Source organism: Lissotriton vulgaris, chromosome 2_1 (assembly GCF_964263255.1).
Source record: "Lissotriton vulgaris chromosome 2_1, aLisVul1.2, whole genome shotgun sequence".
In the NCBI taxonomy this organism is placed as follows: Eukaryota; Metazoa; Chordata; class Amphibia; order Caudata; family Salamandridae; genus Lissotriton; species Lissotriton vulgaris.
The window spans coordinates 2,006,556,317-2,006,568,626 of NC_141687.1; the positions used below are offsets into that span (position 1 = coordinate 2,006,556,317).

Below are 12,310 nucleotides of genomic sequence, written 5' to 3' on the forward strand. Positions count from 1 at the left end.
GTAGTAAAAAGTTAGAACGGTGGATAGAAAGTTGACCTATTCAGTCCATAAGCAGGTTAAGTGACTCTGAAGAACAGATGGGGGTGGGGGAATGGGCAGGGTTCTATAAACTGGTAGCACCGAAAACATTGGAGGAGTCCATAGCGATTGCTAAAGAGAATCTCTTATATATATCGCATACAAATTGTCCTGTCGCAGCGGGAGCGCTTGTCAGCCGGTGCCAGCGAAGGGACCAGGGCAGTGTCCCGATTCATGAGATACCAATGACTCGCTGCACACGCCTTGATGTTGGTTGCAGTTTCTTTATTTCAAAACGTGACAAACAACTACGCGTTTCGAACCGTAGTTCGTGTTCACGGTAGCTTGCATGTGTGGTCCCTTCATTATTTCTATACGTTTCTGCCTCTAAGCACGCCCCTGATTATTTGAGGCATGCTGGGACATGTAGTTTTAACTTATATTTATGCCATTGCGTTTATATCGAAGTCGCGGGTTTTTGCAGCATTGGGGCGGTGTTTGGCGTTACGCATGTGAAAAGCGTGTCCCCAGTTAGCTAGGACAGTGGCGCTTTTTGACGCTCGTGATTACACGTGCGTATATAATCAGCTCTCTGTTTACCTGAGAGTTGCTTTACAATGCGTAACTGTATGGAATGTCATCCACTGAAAAATAAAGGGCTGAGTGCCCTACGTCCCCAATGCTTACAGCTGCTCACGACATCTTTGTTTTAACTTAAGATAATTGGCAACATTATCAACTTTTCAAAGGAAATATAACGATATACAACTCAGTTATCGTAACTGTGATTAGCAACAAGAAACATGATTTACAAGTAACTGGATTGTATCATTCATGAAAATATATCATGATCAAAAGAGGAATATGTTAAGATGCTGATATGATGCTGGGTGCAATGCAGTCTGTGTCATAGTTCTCATAGGTGCACATTAAGTTCCTCATCGCCGTTGAGGCCAGCGGGCTGTTTGGTTTTGAACCTCGTGATTAATTTTGATTCAAGCCTTCTCAGTTTTTGAATACGATTACCTCCTCTTTCATGTTGAGGTACAGTTGCGAGTCCAAAATATCTCACATCCAGCCATGTTTTGTTCTCATGGTTGGCCAGGTGTTTCACAATTGCATAGGAGTGATCATTGTTCTGAATGGCTCGAATGTGTTGGAGTATGCGTGTTTTTATGGAACATGTTGTGCTGCCAATATAGCATTTGCCACAATAGCATTGGATCATATACACCACAAAGGACGAGTCACAGTTAATGTAGTTTTTGATTGTGAAGTTTTTTCCAGCCGCATCTTTAAGGTTTTTGATATTGCGTCCTATCTTGCACGCTTTGCAGATCGTGCATTTGTTAAAACCTTGTTTTCTGATATCAAGCCAAGATTCTGTTTTTTTGATTTCAAAATGACTTTGAGTTAGCTGATCCACTAGATTAGGTGCCCTCCCGTAGGAGACAAGCGGATGGTCTCCTATTGTTGTTCCAATGTCTGGGTCTTTGCGTAGTACATGCCAGTACTTCATCATCGCTTTTTGTATCCTGTAGCTTTCTTTACTGAAAGTCATTACCATCCTGGGTTGATCAGTTGTTTTGTTAGCTTCAACTTCTTGTGTGGCAACAAGAATTTTTCTTATTGATGAGTGTCTTCTCTTGATTTGCATCTTGCTCTTATTTCACATGTATTCAGATCTGTAGGTTTGTAACCCCTCTGTTTGAAGCGTTCTTTTGTTTCTTTGATCTTCAATTCCATCTCTTTGTCCTCAGAGCAATTCCTTTTCATCCGTAGGAGCTCACCATACGGAATCCTTTTTATCAGTTTCTGTGGGTGAAAGCTCAAACCGTGAAGAATACTGTTGGTTGCTGTTTCTTTTCTGTGAACGGTTGTTTGAATCTTACCATCTGCTATGTACACTTTTGTATCCAGAAATACAATTTCTTTGGAACTAATGGTGTATGTGAACTTTAGCCCCACTGAGCTCTGATTGAGGATGTGGAAAAATGTAAGGAATTCTGTCTCGGTACCTTTCCACAGGAGGAACAGATCGTCTATGAAGCGTAGCCAAAGGGCTACCTTGGACATGTGATGGTCGTTTTCCTCTCTCCAAGCTACGCTCTTCTCCCACCATCCCATGGTGAGGTTCGCGTAGCTTGGAGAGAAAGAAACTCCCATAGCTGTGCCACAGCATTGTTTATAGATGGTTTTGTTGAAAAGAAAAATGTTGTTATATAGACATAGCGTGATCATTTCCATGATCATTTTAGAATGTTCTCTCCGGGTGATCGGTTGTTGATCCAAAAAGTATTTGATCGCTGTTAATCCAATGTCATGGTTTATTGATGTGTACAGCGATACCACATCGATGGTCACTAGCAAGTAATCTGTCTGCCATTCAGTTTCCATTAAGGTACGAAGGAAATCGCCCGTGTCCTTTATGTAGGAGCTGAGGGTTGGTACTAGTGGAGCTAGAAAGTAATCCACATAGCTGGATACGTTTTCATAAAGGCCCCCACAACTGGAGATTATGGGCCTTCCAGGAGGCTTGTTGAGGGTTTTGTGTACTTTAGGTAAAAAGTACATGGTCGGAATGATTGGATTTTCGACCATCAAGAATTTTCTTTCCGTATCAGTGATTAGACCTTGTCCGATCCTCTATCCAGGCAATAAAATCGACACCTTTTATGAACTGGTTACAAATGAGATCGAAGAAATGCCCAAGAACTACAACAAAAAGAGAAAAGAAAATTTAACCATAGGCGAACGCCAAGCAATATCCAGCCTGAAAAATAATGTCCAAATAGAAATAAAACCTGCGGACAAAGGTGGGAATATTGTAATCATGGAAAAAGAACTATATGTAGAGGAAGCTATGCGACAATTAACAAACATCAACAACTACACCGTACTAACCAAAAATCCAACTGAAACTATGAAACATGAACTTGAAACAAAGTTGAATGGCTGGCACGGAAAAGGTCTAATCACTGATACGGAAAGAAAATTCTTGATGGTCGAAAATCCAATCATTCCGACCATGTACTTTTTACCTAAAGTACACAAAACCCTCAACAAGCCTCTTGGAAGGCCCATAATCTCCAGTTGTGGGGGCCTTTATGAAAACGTATCCAGCTATGTGGATTACTTTCTAGCTCCACTAGTACCAACCCTCAGCTCCTACATAAAGGACACGGGCGATTTCCTTCGTACCTTAATGGAAACTGAATGGCAGACAGATTACTTGCTAGTGACCATCGATGTGGTATCGCTGTACACATCAATAAACCATGACATTGGATTAACAGCGATCAAATACTTTTTGGATCAACAACCGATCACCCGGAGAGAACATTCTAAAATGATCATGGAAATGATCACGCTATGTCTATATAACAACATTTTTCTTTTCAACAAAACAGTCTATAAACAATGCTGTGGCACAGCTATGGGAGTTTCTTTCTCTCCAAGCTACGCGAACCTCACCATGGGATGGTGGATGAAGAGCGTAGCTTGGAGAGAGGAAAACGACCATCACATGTCCAAGGTAGCCCTTTGGCTACGCTTCATAGACGATCTGTTCCTCCTGTGGAAAGGTACCGAGACAGAATTCCTTACATTTTTCCACATCCTCAATCAGAACTCAGTGGGGCTAAAGTTCACATACACCATTAGTTCCAAAGAAATTGTATTTCTGGATACAAAAGTGTACATAGCAGATGGTAAGATTCAAACAACCGTTCACAGAAAAGAAACAGCAACCAACAGTATTCTTCACGGTTGAGCTTTCACCCACAGAAACTGATAAAAAGGATTCCGTATGGTGAGCTCCTACGGATGAAAAGGAATTGCTCTGAGGACAAAGATGGAATTGAAGTTCAAAGAAACAAAAGAACGCTTCAAACAGAGGGGTTACAAACCTACAGATCAGAATACATGTGAAATAAGAGCAAGATGCAAATCAAGAGAAGACACTCTCATCAATAAGAAATTCTGTTGCCACACAAGAAGTTGAAGCTAACAAAACAACTGATCAACCCAGGATGGTAATGGCTTTCAGTAAAGAAAGCTAGAGGATACAAAAGCGATGATGAAGTACTGGCATGTACTACGCAAAGACCCAGACATTGGAACAACAATAGGAGACCATCCGCTTGTCTCCTACAGGAGGGCACCTAATCTAGCGGATCAGCTAACTCAAAGTCATTTTGAAATCAAAAAACCAGAATCTTGGCTTGATATCAGAAAACAAGGTTTTAACAAATGCGCAATCTGCAAAGCGTGCAAGATAGGACTCAATATCAAAAACCTTAAAGATGCGGCTGGAAAAAACTTCACAATCAAAAACAACATTAACTGTGACTCGACCTTTGTGGTGTATATGATCCAATGCTATTGTGGCAAATGCTATATTGGCAGCACAACATGTTCCATTAAAACACGCATACTCCAACACATTCGAGCCATTCAGAACAATGATCACTCCTATGCAATTGCGAAACACCTGGCCAACCATGAGAACAAAACATGGCTGGATGTGAGATATTTTGGACTCGCAACTGTACCTCAACATGAAAGAGGAGGTAATCGTATTCAAAAACTGAGAAGGCTTGAATCAAAATTAATCATGAGGTTCAAAACCAAACAGCCCGCTGGCCTCAACGGCGATGAGGAACTTTATGTGCACCTATGAGAACTATGACACAGACTGCATTGCACCCAGCATCATATCAGCATCTTAACATATTCCTCTTTTGATCATGATATATTTTCATGAATGATACAATCCAGTTACTTGTAAATCATGTTTCTTGTTGCTAATCACAGTTACGATAACTGAGTTGTATATCGTTATATTTCCTTTGAAAAGTTGATAATGTTGCCAATTATCTTAAGTTAAAACAAAGATGTCGTGAGCAGCTGTAAGCATTGGGGACGTAGGGCACTCAGCCCTTTATTTTTCAGTGGATGACATTCCATACAGTTACGCATTGTAAATCAACTCTCAGGTAAACAGAGAGCTGATTATATACGCATGTGTAATCACGAGCGTCAGAAAGCGCCACTGTCCTAGCTAACTGGGGACACGCTTTTCACATGCGTAACGCCAAACACCGCCCCAATGCTGCAAAAACCCGCGACTTCGATATAAACGCAATGGCATAAATATAAGTTAAAACTACATGTCCCAGCCTGCCTCAAATAATCAGGGGCGTGCTTAGAGGCAGAAACGTATAGAAATAATGAAGGGACCACACATGCAAGCTACCGTGAACACGAACTACGGTTCGAAACGCGTAGGTGTTTGTCACGTTTTGAAATAAAGAAACTGCAACCAACATCAAGGCGTGTGCAGCGAGTCATTGGTATTATATATATATATATATATATATATATATATATATATATACTCCTTCTGGATCCCATGACCCATGAAAGGTGGCGTGAACGTCGGCAGAGTATTTCCAACAATAGTATGCTCTCATGCATCCAAACAAAAGTTCATAAAACACGCTCTCAGGATACAATGAGGAGGACGAGGACCTCCTCGTTGTATCCTGAGAGCGTGTTTTATGAACTTTTGTTTGGATGCATGAGAGCATATATATGTATGTATGTTTAGCAATTGGGCACTGGTAGGAGTCTCTGTACACTATCGCCACACCTCCACCCTGTTTATCCTCTGTTAATATGCTTAATCCATAAAAACAGTCTGGATTGAGAGAGTGGTATCTGGGGGCAGAGAAATCTGAGAGCCGGGATTCTGTCAGGAAAAGATCACATTTATTTTCTATGAGTAGTTCACTAATTTCGAAAGAGTGTTTTAGGTAAGATTCGGCATTTGATTAGGAAGGCCGAACGCGTGACTCCCTTCTGACCCTTGCTGGAACAAGTGATCACAGCCAGAGGCGACTTGGAATTAGGCTCGCGTAACGTATTTAAGGAATGTGAGTCGTGGGATACATCTAAAGAATTGAAAATAAGCCACAAGACTGACAGATAGTCCTGGACCCAGCGATCAACATAGTGCATAGATTAAGTTTGTGACTACAACTGAGTGAAGTTAGCTTATTTTTATTGGCCATTATGTCGGTTTTCGACTTGTTAACAAGGGAGGTGGCTCGGATGATTCATTGGCAGCGTAAAGTAAAGCACAGGTACACAAGTGATAAAAGGCTCTCCTTGTTACAGTTTGAATCGGTAACTCATGAATGCCCAGAGGCTCATGAAAAGTTCCTGAATTGAACTTTCTCTAATTTCAGTAAACAAGCTAAGCCTCTCTCTTTTTGAGTAGGTTGCTCTCTCTATTATAGCCAGTTAAGATATCATGTAAACAGTTGTGGAAGATTGCATAATTATCTAACTTTCAGTTTTGGTAAATCAGTATTTTATCAATTTAGTCTGCAACAGATCTTATTGTTGCAGTTTTCACTCTGAAAGACTGGATGCAGATTTTGGGGTGGACACTAAATATGCTAATTTGATTCGGAAATTTCTTTCATACCTTACTCTGACCAATTTGTCTGACATTATGAGAACACCGCTTTGCTGTTCAACCCAATACCTTTATTTAGAGTGGAGATAGCACATAGATAAGTGTTGCCTCTGCATAATGTTTAGGTGTAATCCAAAGATATGTATTTGTCTTTCTACAGATTCTTTATGGCCCGATTGTAATTTATTTCTTTTATTTCAGAATACTCAATATTCTATTTCTCTCATTTTTTTATATTTAGTTCTTTTAAGCTAATGTGCAGATCTAGTTCTTTATTTATGATGTATTCTGCTATGCTATGCCTCACTTTCTTGGAATCCCCATACAAGATCAATTCCCAAAAGTAAAATGTCAACGGTTTTTTGCTTAGGTCTAATTAAATGTTAAATCTCATATGCTCTTGACAGTTTTCCTCAAAATGATTCTTCACACCACCTATGTTGACATTGATTCACAGAATACATCGTAACACTTAATTTTGTAAATTATCTAAAAAAAAATTTTTTTTAAACTATGATGTTACCGTTGGTGGTGTTTCCAGATGTTATCTCAGTAATGTGACAGTAGCAAATGTTCACATCATACGGGTGTAGCATTATGTGCTAGTCTAATTAGTTTCAGAAATCAATCAAGCCATTAAGGAATCCTTTTTAATCCTTCAACTCTTGCACCCCATAGTATGAAAAGGGATATATACAAACTCATCGTTAACATCTGTGTTGGTTAGCACATCTTTTACAGAAAGCATTGCTGCCACAATTTAAGATTTTGGAAGCTTTATTAATGGTGCTCACTTTATCTCCGTATCCTCTGCTGCAAGGCGTACTTAACATGCAGGAGTCTTACTTATGGACAATACTCCTTATGTAACTGCTGTGAATTGAGGAACTGGATGCATCTCTGAGTTTTTGTAAGAAATATTTTGTTTTTGTAGCTACATGTTTAGTCCAGAGGTGGCTGGTGACTTAAAGTGTTGGGGTGCAGTAGCGGCTGACAGGGGACGAGAGTGTAGGGGGCGGGTGTACAAAATACAAAGAGAAAAAACATTTGCCGCTTTTCTCGTCCCTCGTCGTCTCTCCGGCTGGAACTAGGGAGCACACAGGCTCCCTCCCCTAAGTCAATTGCAATGCAGCATTGTGATTGGTCTGAGTGCCGAGGCCTGGTGCTCAGACAGGAAAGGGGAGGCTGTGCATGTTCCCCACCAGCCTGTGTAATGCAGCCGGTCAAGGAGTAATGCACACTTTGGAGTGCAGCAACCACTCCTCCTGGACGACACAGGAGCCCAGTAACCCCACCCCACCCCACCCCACCCTGCTCAATCTGGCTGAAACTAGAAATAATAGAAATAACTTCTGTTATCATTTTATTTTTGTCTTTTACAGTGCTCCAAGAGCAGTGGGGTGACGCTCCTCCGCCTTAGCGGAGGAGCCTCCACTTTTTGGGTGTTCATTTTCTTTCCAACTTTCACGGCAATAGCCAGGCTGCCTCACGATCCCAAGGTGGACTCTCAAATGTCACAACAAGGTGAGGGATGCAATGCTTGAATTAATATGCGCTACTGGCAATCGCTCTGACCCTATCCCAATCCATCGTTTTTTGCCCACCAGGCCACCTCAGTTTGGACCCAGCCATATACAAATCCACATTTATTTGAACCCTTTGTTTGAAACAAGTGTAGCAAATGGCACTAAAGACAAAGTAAACAAAATTAAATGCACAACCCCATTCACTTAGGTCAATGTAAAGCAGAAAATGAAATGTACATTTAAGCACAGATAGCCATCTTTGTCAAAATGCTTTTAGTGCACACAATTCGAATGAATGAATGAATGGAGTGAATGAATGAATGAATATTACATCAAGGGCATCAAGGCGCTGCAGCGGGACCGATGCACAGACCTAAAATGACATGCTCAGACTAAAGTCTGTATGACAAGCCAGGTCTTCAAGGCCCTACGGAAGAGTGTGTGACACCTGACCAGAAAGATCTTCCGGGAGGGAGTTCCACAGCTTAGCAGCATCAGTAGAAAAGGCCCTTCCTCCCCATCTAGCCTTTTTAAACCTCGGTACTGTTAGTAGATTTCTACTTGCCGACCTGAGCTGCCTAGTAGGAACATAGCGCTGAAATAGTGCTTTGATGGCCTCAGGGCCTAGGCCATAGTAGGCATGATGGGTCAGGCATAGGGTTTCAAAGAGAATTCTATGGTCCAGAGGAAGCCAGTGCAGCGTGATAAGAGAAGCCGAGACTGTGTGGTATTTCAGGAGATCCTTCACCAGCCTGGCTGCAGCATTCTGCACCAGCTGAAAACGTCGCACCACACCTTTGTTAATGCCCAAATAGAGGGAAGTCTGGACATTACAAGAGCAATAACAGCCTGTTTTCGTGAGGCAAACAAAAGGAACTGGGACATTTTTCTAAAGATCCTGATTAAGTGGACACTGTCCTACTAATCTGCAAGTTCCGAGAAAGAGAATTGTCCACTATGACCCTTAGATTTTTTTCCATGGGATACATGCCAAGCAAGGGCAGCTGCATGACGAGCATGACATGCTGATTAAATAGACTGTGAGCACTGGAGCGCTGACCACCCGGCTCCGTCCCAACCAGCCGGAAATGGGGTTTGAAAGATTGCTAGCACCCTCCACAACAAACTGGAAACCCCGCTGTGGAACGAGTTGCAGGCGGGAACACCAACAAACGCTATCCACGTCTACGAGCTCCCAAAGAGGTAAGAACAATTATAAGTGCGTGCTAGTGGCAGCATCAAGGTGCAAACAGCAGATTATCACAGTACACATAAAGTGTTTAAATACGGGCTACAAGGTTTAAAAAGGTTAAAAGAAATTAGCCCGGATAACCTATCTCCGCATGTAACTGCTGTCTGAGCGCATTTGTATATGTGCCATTTAGTGTATTTGGACGCCATTAAGAGAATGGACTACTGCCCCTTATTAAAAAAGTCCTATTTATTTTTGCTGAATGACTATAAAAAAGCTATATTGAGCGCTAAAACAGCTCATTTCTCAGCGAAAATATTGGCAGCAGAGAACAAGTCCAGGGAGATCTTCTCCATTGTCCAGGACCTGGCGTATTCAGACAGAGCTTCCCCCAAACCTCCCCCTTCCCAGTCCCTCTGCGATTCATTGAACATCTATTTTTTGGAAAAAATTGTCAATATCAGAGCTAACATCCCACCTCCTTCCCACGCTTTTGTGGAGCCTACCCCCCCGACTGTTCATTGCTTTCTTTCCTCCTTCCCTCCGCTCACTGAGGAGGCATTCCTTGCAACACTCCCCAAAATAAAATCTGGTTCCCCGGCGGATACCTGCCCTGCCTATATCCTCCAACAAATCTACTCGGTCTGCCCCAAACCACCTTTATCTCTTCTTAACAGCTCGCTGGCTCAGGGTGTAGTAATTCCAGCCTTGAAATCTGCCACCGTAGTCCCTATTCTTAAGAAGCCTGGGCTGGACCCTTCTATCCCAGCCAACTACCGCCCCATTTCCCTCCTGCCCTATCTGGGCAAGGTACTAGAGCGACACGTTACATCAGTCCTCAGTGCCCATGTGGAAGCAAATGGTGGCCTTGCGTCCAGCCAGGCGGGCTTTCGGCCTAGGCACTCCACCGAGTCCGTCGTGGTGTCGGTCCTGAACCATCTCAGGGAGGGCATGGACCATGACAACAACCAGGCCTTGGTGCTCCTCGACCTCTCCGCCGCCTTCGACACGGTTGACCATACCATCCTACTGTCCCGTGTCGGAGCGGCGGGGGTCGAGGGCCCAGCCCTGGTGTGGTTAGCGTCCTTCCTGAGGGACCGTACCCAGGCGGTTCGGCTGGGGGATTTCTCGGCCACTCAACTCCAACTCACTTGTGGTGTCCCTCAGGGCTCTTCCCTTTCTCCCCTCCTATTCAATCTCTATATCTATCCTTTGATTTTTGCCCTTCAACAGCTGGAGGTCACTGTGTTTAACTACGCAGATGACCTCCAGCTTATCTTCAACCTTTCCTCTTCTCCTCATTCTATCTCTAACTTTCAGTCTATTATGATTTTTATCAGGGACTGGATGAACCACAATCATCTGAAGTTGAATCCTGATAAAACAGAGTTGGTCCTCACAGGTGGTTCATCCAGTCCCTGGAACTCCCTCTTCTGGCCCTCCTCTTTGGGACCCCCTCCCACACCCTCTTCCTCAGTTAAAACCCTGGGTATCAAACTCAATAACCATCTCAACCTCCACTCACAAATCAGTTCTGTTGTATCTTCTTGCTTTCTTGTTCTCCGCACCATTCGCTCTGTCTCCCGTTTCTTTTCTCCTTCTGCCCTCAGGTTAATCATGTCCGCCCTGGTTGTTTCCCGGCTGGACTACGCCAATGCCCTCTACAACGGCATCCCGGCTTACAGTCTCCAGAAGCTCCAGCTGGTTCAAAACCAGGCGGCCAGATTGATCCACGGACTTTCTCGTTTCCATCATTCCACCCCCCTGCTGAAGGCACTGCACTGGCTGCCTATAAAGGAGCGAACCTTATTTAAAACTGGCTGCATGGTCTTCCAGGCACGCCAAGGGACTGCTCCGGCCTTCATTTCTTCTTTACTCAAAGAATACACCCCTGTTCGCGAGTTGCGGTCATCTACCCAATCACTCCTACAAGTCCCCAGATACAGACGTAAGAAATGGGGTGGATCCAATTTTTCTGTTTTGGCACCCTCCTTTTGGAACTCCCTTCCTGACCATTTACGTTCGGCTACTCACTACCCTGCCTTCCGAAAAGAGCTCAAGACTTTTCTTTTTACCCAAGCTTTCCCAGTGTAATTCTTTCCCCTCCCTGTCATCTCTAGTCTTGTTTGTGTCACTGCTAAAGTTTGCCTCCATAGCGCCAAGAAACCGCATGGTGAACGTTGCGCTCAACAAATACTTTTTAAATTAAAATTTAAATTAAGATATGAACTGTTGTTCACGCTTAAAGGTTTCTCCGTACCGTGAAAGATATGCAATTCACTTTATCATAGTTGATTTTAATTTCTACAAATTACACAAAGCAAGGTACACAGTGAAACAAATCTAGCAAAGAGTTTATGAAAAATGTCAAACTCTACAAAGGCAATCTGGTTTGTTTTTGTGGTAAGGTAGATTACAGCGCTTTTCTTTATACCGTTTGCAGCCAGTTACGCGGTTGGAATGTTTGTTCTCAAGCACAGGTGTCAGAATAGGAACGGCAAAGCAGGAATCAGATTGCAAGTTGCTTGTTTTGGTTGTCGCTTTGAGACGGCTGATCCTCATCAGTAGACCTGGCCAAACAATGCATATCAGTTTAGCTAATGGATCCCCTTCAGAGCTGGAACAGATGACCACAATCGTACTTGCAGACTAAACCCAAAAAACTACTTGTTTTGGCTGCTAGGTGTTAATGCAAATGTGTTCTGCGGCTCATTCAGCCATATTTTACTTAAATTCATTGTGATTGCTTACAAGCTCGCTCCTCCCAGGCATCTGAGGTGTTTATTTATTGCTTACTCCTCTCAATGGTGATTCGATTAAAGGCTCAAAATGCTAGATAAATTAGAGGCTTTATCCGGAGTCTGGTTAACTCGGAGACTATTCCTTTCAATGGAGCTGTGAAGTTGCACAGCTAAAGCGAAGGAATGGTGATGTAAACTCATTTGGTGGCATTTTTGCAGAAGAAAGCTTATACATGGTTGCAATTAACCAAGATAAGAAAAAGGCTGAACAATCCTTTAAAAAAACAAATGGCTAGTACATTTTTGCAACTAATGTTTTTTTCCCAGCAGTATGGAGAAAACAAGATTG

At 42.8% G+C, this 12,310-nt stretch overlaps 1 protein-coding gene across 1 annotated transcript in view; it reads left to right on the top strand.

Moving 5' to 3' along the window:
- The window catches only part of LOC147733640 (lamin-B3-like), a 315,941-nt gene that overhangs the window by 40,631 nt on the left and 263,000 nt on the right, over positions 1-12,310 (top strand). The window lies entirely within an intron of this gene.